The sequence below is a fragment of the Tupaia chinensis genome, unplaced genomic scaffold (genome assembly GCF_000334495.1).
Source record: "Tupaia chinensis unplaced genomic scaffold, TupChi_1.0 Scaffold139585_1, whole genome shotgun sequence".
Taxonomy (NCBI): Eukaryota; Metazoa; Chordata; class Mammalia; order Scandentia; family Tupaiidae; genus Tupaia; species Tupaia belangeri.
In genome coordinates this window covers 55,208-62,954 of record NW_006199468.1, presented here as the reverse complement: position 1 = coordinate 62,954, position 7,747 = coordinate 55,208, and the positions used below count along the sequence as shown (strand labels likewise).

At 52.9% G+C, this 7,747-nt stretch overlaps 2 non-coding genes across 2 annotated transcripts; both read left to right on the top strand.

Moving 5' to 3' along the window:
* The first annotated feature begins 216 nt into the window (after nucleotides 1-216).
* On the top strand, nucleotides 217-299 carry TRNAL-CAG (transfer RNA leucine (anticodon CAG)). Its single transcript has one exon. It is a non-coding gene; the product is annotated as a tRNA-Leu (tRNA).
* A 1,545-nt stretch (nucleotides 300-1,844) lies between these two features.
* TRNAG-GCC (transfer RNA glycine (anticodon GCC)) lies at nucleotides 1,845-1,915 on the top strand. The gene has a single exon. It is a non-coding gene; the product is annotated as a tRNA-Gly (tRNA).
* Nucleotides 1,916-7,747: the final 5,832 nt, after the last annotated feature.

The following is a 7,747-nucleotide window of genomic DNA, read 5'->3' as shown; positions in this document are numbered from 1 at the left end:
GGGAGGAAGGCGGGCTGCTTTGCACCTGCGGGCGCCGGGACCTCGATGTCGCTACCTGCCGGCGCGGTCCACTTGGCCATCCCAGGGCCAGCGCGGCGCGGTCTGTAGCCTGCTCACCTGGACCTTAGGCCGCCAGGCCTCGGCGCACCTAGCCCAGGGCACTGGCGCTTGGCGCCCGCTCCCAGACTAGCTAATGGGGAAGCAGCCAGGCGAGCTGTCAGGATGGCCGAGCGGTCTAAGGCGCTGCGTTCAGGTCGCAGTCTCCCCTGGAGGCGTGGGTTCGAATCCCACTCCTGACAAGCCCACATTTTAGCCTGCTCGGCTTGCCGGCTTGCCTACTCTTCCAACTCTGGCATCTCTTTCATCACCACCTTTCCAACACTTTCGTCTTAGGTAACTCGCCATTTTCCCGCCCCAACACCCCCGAGCCAGCCAGCCCCTTCTGCCCTTTGCCACCTGCCTCTGGCCACGCACCCTCTCGCGACCCCTGTGGCCACACTCCACAGCCTCTGGCCTCCCGCTAAGTATCCCTTCTAACCTGCCGGTCCCCCCTCCCCCCATTCCAGACCCCAGGCTCCCATCCCACTCCACACTGACACGCACAGCCTCCGCCAGCAACACCACCGGCCCGCAGGATCAGTCACGAGCGTGCAAAGCCCTCCACGGTCTGACACCCACCCCTGACTTCTGCTAGTTGAGGCCGCCATCCCAAGTCCTGTGCGCTGCACCAAGTCCTCAGTACCGCTCTCTGCACCCTGAGCAGGTGGCCGTCCGCATGTTACTGTAAGGCTGGGGCCCCCACGTTGGTTCACCTTGGGCTTCAGGTCACCAGAAACACTCCGGCCCCAACATTCCCAACCCCCTCCACCATCCTCCCCTCCGCCGTCCTCCCGTCCACCCCCTCCACACCCACTAGCCGTACCCTCCCAGATCCCTGTACCTGGCCGGCCTGGGTAGTCAGATCTGGACACATGGTCCCCAGGAGGCGCCGGCAGATGGCCAAGATATCCGCCACCCTCCCCGAGCCGGACGACGTCGCCAGTCCCCATCCCTGACCCTTCCACCTGCCTCACCTCGCCCACTCATGGCCTTCCCGGAAGCCAAGCCTCCACCCTCACCTGGCCACCGCCAGCCAGCCGCCACGCTCAGCGCCACGCTCTGCCTACAGGCTCCTCCTATCCATCCAGGCGCTCCAAAGCCCCCGACCTCCATCCCTACCAACAGCCCAGCAGAGCCTGTCTTCCGGTACCCGGGAGCCTCGAGGCTCCCACAGACCCGGATCTCTTAGCTCCAGCAGCGCTCTGTGGCTGGAGACGCACGCAGCGACGGTGGAGGTGAGAACTGTCATTCTCCTCCCCACAGGACCACTCGTCCCCCAAACCCACCTCCATCCTCACGCCGGCCTCGATTTCCGCGCTCTGGCTCCCACGCGCTGCACAGGCCAGAAAGCCAGCCAGAAAAGGACTGTAGGTCGGGGTCCCGGCAAGGTGCGGTAGCCGACGACACCATCCGCACTCGCCACGCCCGCCACAGCACACCTTCCCCGACGGCAACTGGACGTCCCAAGGGCCCAGTGAGGCTCCCGGCTTCTTCCTCCGCGTCTGGGACCCCTGTGCCACAGAGACGACGCCGTTCCCTCCGTGTGCCTAACTCTCCACGCCTTCGTCGGGACTAGAGTCTCTCCTGGTCGCTAGTCTGCTCCCAGCCCCCTCCGGCGTTGCTTGTGCGCTTCGCGGGAGCTCAAGACGCTCAGCGCGCGGGCCACCAGTACAACCACCGGCTGCGCGCCCGGGGCTGGCAGGAAGCGCTCCTAGGCCTCCGTCCTTTCCCCCACCGGTATCAGTGCATGGGTGGTTCAGTGGTAGAATTCTCGCCTGCCACGCGGGAGGCCCGGGTTCGATTCCCGGCCCATGCAGCTATCTGTCCTCATTTTGGTCCTGCAGCCCCAAATCCCCAGTGTACGGCTCGTGCCTTCTTGTGCTCCACGGGCGCCAGCTACAGCCGAGACGCTCCAACCGTGCCCAGCCCCGGCCTACTCCAGTGAGGCCCTTTGCTCCTACAAATCTCCTCCATCCCACTTTCCCACCACGTCCTCCTTTCCGCCAGTCTAGAAACTTCTGTTTTCACCCCCATGCCTGACTCTTCCACTTCTCTACCCTGTAGGGACCTTTTCGCTGCTTATGTCATACACGTGCCACTGGCCAGGCACTAACTGCGCCCGCTCCCCTCACCCATTCCCCCCACTACCACCGATTTTGCTCCCTCACTCGCTCTCCCCACATTCCAAAAACTAGACCCACCACCTCACCCATGTGCTCAGGCACCAGTCACCTCAACTAACCCCACACGTCTCTCACACACACCGCACCTCAGACGTCCACACTGCCCTGACCGGGGCTTATTGCTGTCCCAGCGCCCCATGAAGTCTATTTCTCACCGGCCTTGCCTGAACTCACTCCCTCTCACTCTGGGGTCTGGCCTAGATGGCTTCCCAGGGAACTCGCACTTGATCAGTGAGGCAAGTCTCACCGCCTGGCGGGCACAGCATCCCAGGGGCTGTTCTCCCCGACAGTGTTGGGAGCTGGGGGTACCCTCAGAGCACATGGGCTTCCATCTGGCTCTGACCCGAGCTCAGTCCCACCTGCCTGCTTTCTGCTCATCCTTTCAGCCAGCTGGTCCTCTGCCTCTTCATCCCTGATCGTTGACCCCCCTGAGCGCACACACACACACACACACACACACACACACACACACACTGTCCTCTGTTGCTTTTCATCCTCCCCCGCAAGGCACTGAGCATCCTGGCGGTGGAACTGGGCTAAATGTCGCAGGGTATGTGGGCAAGTAATTGAACCCGTGTCAGCTGCTTAGAAGGCTGCATGATCACCACGACAGCACCAATGCACAAGGCCCGGAGTTCCCCAGCGAGTGGCCGGGTCTTCCGCATTCCGGCGCCTAACCCTGGTCTCCGTGGCCTCCCTGAGGCTACATCCGACCTGTTAGGGCTCAGCCTGTTAGGAGGCCACTGAGGGCAGACACGCCCTCCTCTCACTGCCCTGCCGCCCCTGAACTGTGCTCTCCCCTCTGCATTCGGACCCTGGCTTCACCAAAACCCTTCTCTTCCACTAGGTGCTCCTCCATCCACACTGACGGCATCTGCAGGATACTTGCTCATTGGCCTCTAGCTGGTACTGCGCCTGGGCACCCTGGGGCGCTCTGTCTGGCACCCAGTGTGGACAGCTGTTTGCCAGCACTGTGGAGCGCCAGGCAGCTGCATTTTTGTGATGAAAACGTGTTCTGTCATGAGTAGAGGAACCCAAGGTGGCCACGAGGGCCCTGGGAGCATGGGAGTGGGGATTGGAGCAGGGAGGCCAGGTCAGACCTGGGGAAGCCTGGCATGTGTGGGTGCCCTCTTCAACTCACCTGCTTCCGTGGCAAGTCCGTGTCTTACATCCATCCGTCGTGGCCTTGGAAATGCCCCAGACTTTGTGCCAGCCCCTCTGCCCTCTGATGACTCCCCATCAGACAGACTAGTCCTGTGCCCATTGGCCGGCCCCTGTTACCTGGCCCTACAGCCTGCCTTCTTCCTCTACTCCCTCACCCCCATTCTGCCCACCCACCCTAGCACTTGGGGTGACATCAAAGCATTAGCTAATGATGCTCAGGAAATGCTGAAGAAACAAGATAAAGAACCAACTCCTGAGAACTTGTTCATTGCTATGTGTGCCAAATTGACTGCTAACTCAATGAACACTTGTGACCAGGATCTCATTCCTGCAAAAACAAAAAAATGTTAACTATGCTATTTGCTTTGTTCAACTGTCTGTAGACTGGATTTTTACATGTATGACCTACACGTTTAATTATATTTTAGTTAATCTATCTCGTAATAGCTTATACTGCCTTAATTGCATAGCACCAATGCTGCTTTCTAAGAAAATAATGTTAACTAATTTTATACTATGTTACTTAATTGTTATAGTAGTCACCTAATGCCTGTGTGTATCCCTTGGTGCTGACCTCCCTCCTAGCAACTCAGGCCATGTTGGCTTTAAAACAAAAAAGGGGGAAATGTGGGGACATGTGCTGAGCAAACACCACATGCTCTTTTGGGGTTTGGCAGAACCTTGTAACTTGTCTTTCCCTGACCTTGGCTGCAGACAGAGCAAGGGTGGAAATTACTAGGGGCGTTCCAACAGACACATCTGATGGACTTCAAGAAACATCTTGACCCCAAATAGTAAAATCCAATCCCTGCTCTGCATCTGAAAGGTTCTTTAGCCTACTCTGGGTGTGGTGGCTCACTCCTTATGGAGAAGTTCTTTAGCTCCTTCCCCACACCTAACAGCTAGTTCTCTGCATTAGAAAGGAAGATGAGATTTACTCTAGATGGGATTACCGCCAAGGGATACACCTTGCCTTGGGTGTGACTAATCCCTTATAGATTTGTTAACTGCTTCTTATTGTCTGTAACCTAGCAACCAATCCATGAAGTATCATGAAACACACATGTGTAATGTCTTCTTGTACTATAAATAAAGACGTCCAGTTTGTCTGGGCGGCACAAGTTGCTTGGGCTACCTAGGCTCAGGCTGCCTGTGTCCATTTCTACTCTATCCCTTTGTCTCGTTCTTTCCAATTCCCTGGTCCTGGCAAGATGGAGGGCTTTCTCTTTCTCGTCCTCTTTCTCTTCCTCACCAGCAGCCCTCTGATCATGATTCAGCCAGACCCAAGCCCTGGGGCAGACGCCGACAATGAGGTGCCAGATATGCAAATTTGAGGGATTGTAGTGCATATCAGAGCAAGGTTTCTAAGGTCAGGTTTTTGGAAGGGAACCAATCATGGTAATTGTTTGCTCTCTGAGAAACCTCGGCAGACTCACTGGTGCGCAGCCTCCCACACTCCACCAACACACACACCGTAGGCCTAAATCTGCATCAGCCTGGGCCCCTCCAGGATCTGTCTCCTGTGAGTGCAAAGCCCTCCACCTTTCACCCCTGCCCCACTTCTGAAGCCCAGGGCCTCGTGGTCATCATGCCCAGTGCGACAAGCCAGCTGCACAATGTAGTCCATGCGCTCTGCAGCCAACTGAGGTCACGGTCCCATCTTGTGCATGGCTGTGGTGCCCACGTGCTTTCACCATGTTTTGGTGGTAAATGCCTGTAAAGGGCCAACTTTCCCTCTCAACTGGGTTCAGTGAATAAAGAAACTTAATAAAATCCGAACTGAAGACTCCCTTCCCCTTTGGATCAAGAGAGAATCCCACTGAGCACCAAACTGCAACAAATAAAAAAGCCTTAGTAGTCCTTGGATGGTTTGGCATTATCAATTGTTCCAGGTTGCCAAGCCGTGCTGAAGTGGAGCTCTTGTTAGTGAAGATGAACTGCCCTTTGACAGCACAGGCCACAGATGGACGCCCTGGGAATGTGCTTTCCCAGGATCCTGGCGAGTGCTAAGGCGCTGTTAGTGAGAAGAGAGGCCTTCCACTCACCCAGAGCAGAGCCTCAGGCTGTGCTGGGCAGTGGGAGGGGGTGGTTGGCCCAGTGGCTTTGATTCCAGCCCAAGTCTCAGTTTCCCTCAGGAACCATTTAATGCCAACTGACCATACCACAGTAAGTCTGGGAGGGGATATTAATTCTTCAATGTCTAAGCCAAAGAATGAACAATCCCTTCTCTTGATTTTCCATAAACAAGGTTGGTCTCACAAGACGTTTTACCAAATGACAGTGAGGAACAAGGAATTAAACAAACTAAAAAATACATGAAGTCTGTCTTTAGAGGTACAGTAGTTATTTGGGAATGAGGAATATGAATGTTATGGAAATCTGAAGGGCCTGCTGGCATGTGTGACTGGTCTCTGGGACAGTTCTCAGCCTTATCTGGCTACCCAGAAACGTTCAGTCCCTTCTGTGGGGTTAGTCTCCAGGACAGTCAGTCAGGACTGGGCTTTAGGAGAGTGTACTGCTAGAAAGTGCTGAGAAGAGTTTAAAATAATCTGTGGAACCATGTGTGTGCATGCCCAAAATCTCGTAGGGACTGAATAGTGGCCAGTTCCTTATGGGAGTCGCTTTCTTTCTTTTAAGAATTATTTATTTAATTTTATTTATTCCTTCATTTTTTAAAGAATAATAATTTTATTCACCATTATCATCATTATTATAGTAGAACAGAGAGAGACAGATAGAGAAATTGAGAAAGCAAGCTGCCAGGTCCGGGACTTGTACCGTGTGGTTAGCCATGTGGGTGTGCAATGCCTTAAGCATCATGCCACCCGCTGGCCCCAGGGGGTCGCTTTCTCACTTTCATTCTCTCTTTCAGTCTCTTTATCTGTTACTGGCAGGTGCAAATGCCCTGTGGCAAGTTAATAACAACAATAATAATCAGATATTTGTGTGTTTTTCTTATAATGCAAGCCCCTGTATGGCAATCCAAATTTATTGAACTACTGATGCTAAGTTACACAAAATTGTACTACTTTAATTAAGGCTTTTTAGTTTACATTTGGCCACTTCAAAGTATTAGGTTGTGAGGAAAGTCATGGCATATTTTTCTGGTTTTTTTTTTTTTTTTGAGAGAGTGAGAGATTTTCACTGTAGGGCGCGTGCACTCGCCAGACAGACAGAGAGAGACATAGAGACAGAAAGCGAGAAGTCACCCCCAAGGGGGGATGGTCACGCCGCAATCCCTTCTCCTCCATTCTCCTCTCGGGATCTTGGGCACGCACGCACACGCTCCCGGCGTGAGTTTTTAAGCCATCGGGTCCGGGACACGAACCGTGGTCGACTACATGGGAGTCCAGCGACATAGCCATTACGCTAACTGCTGGTTCCCATATTTTTCTGGTTTTCTATGCCAAAATGCACTGTGACCATCCCGATAACCCAATAGTTGTAACATTAGGTTGGTTGATTTAAATATTGTGGTTTCCTGTTGAATACACACACAGTCTTTACGCCCAATTTTCTTTTTTAGAATTATTTTATTTAACTTTTTATTTCTTTATTTTAATTTGATCAAAGAGGGACAGAGTGAGAGAGCAAGAGAGAGAAAAGTGAGAAAGCAAGCTGCCATGTCCAGGACTTGAACCACGGTCAGCTATGTGGGAGTTCAGTGCCCTTAACCATGCCACCTGCTGGCCCCCAGCACACCCAAATTAAAAAATATATATATGTATTTATTTAATTCCATTTGTTATTATTATTTTTAATTTGATCACACGGAGACAGAGAGAAAGGGAGAGAAAGCAAGCCTCCAGGTCTAGGACTTGAACTGTGGTAGGCCATGGGGGAATCCAGCACCTTTAACTACCATACCACCTGCCTTGTATCCTCACACCCAAATTTTTTTTAAAAAGCATTTATTGGGCCAGCAGGTGGTGTGGTGAAAGTCCTGTTGAAATGAAAAATTATGTCTGTTCCACATATTTAAAAAATGATCTTATATCAAATGTCAAACTTTTACATGTGAATGATTTTATCCAAGAACATATAAAAGTCAATAAAAATCCTTTTAATTTTCTCTAAGAAATATTAGCTTGTGGGGCTGGCAGGTGGCATGGTGGTTAAGGGCACTGGACTCCTGTGTGGCTGACTGCGGTCCAAGTCCCGGACCTGGCGGCTTACTTGCTTGCTCTCTCTTGCTCTTTTTCTCTCTGTTCCTTTCTGGTCAAATAAAAATAAAAAAAAATTTTGGGACCAGCAGTTAGCGTAATGGCTATGTCGCTGGACTCCCACGTAGTCGACTGCGG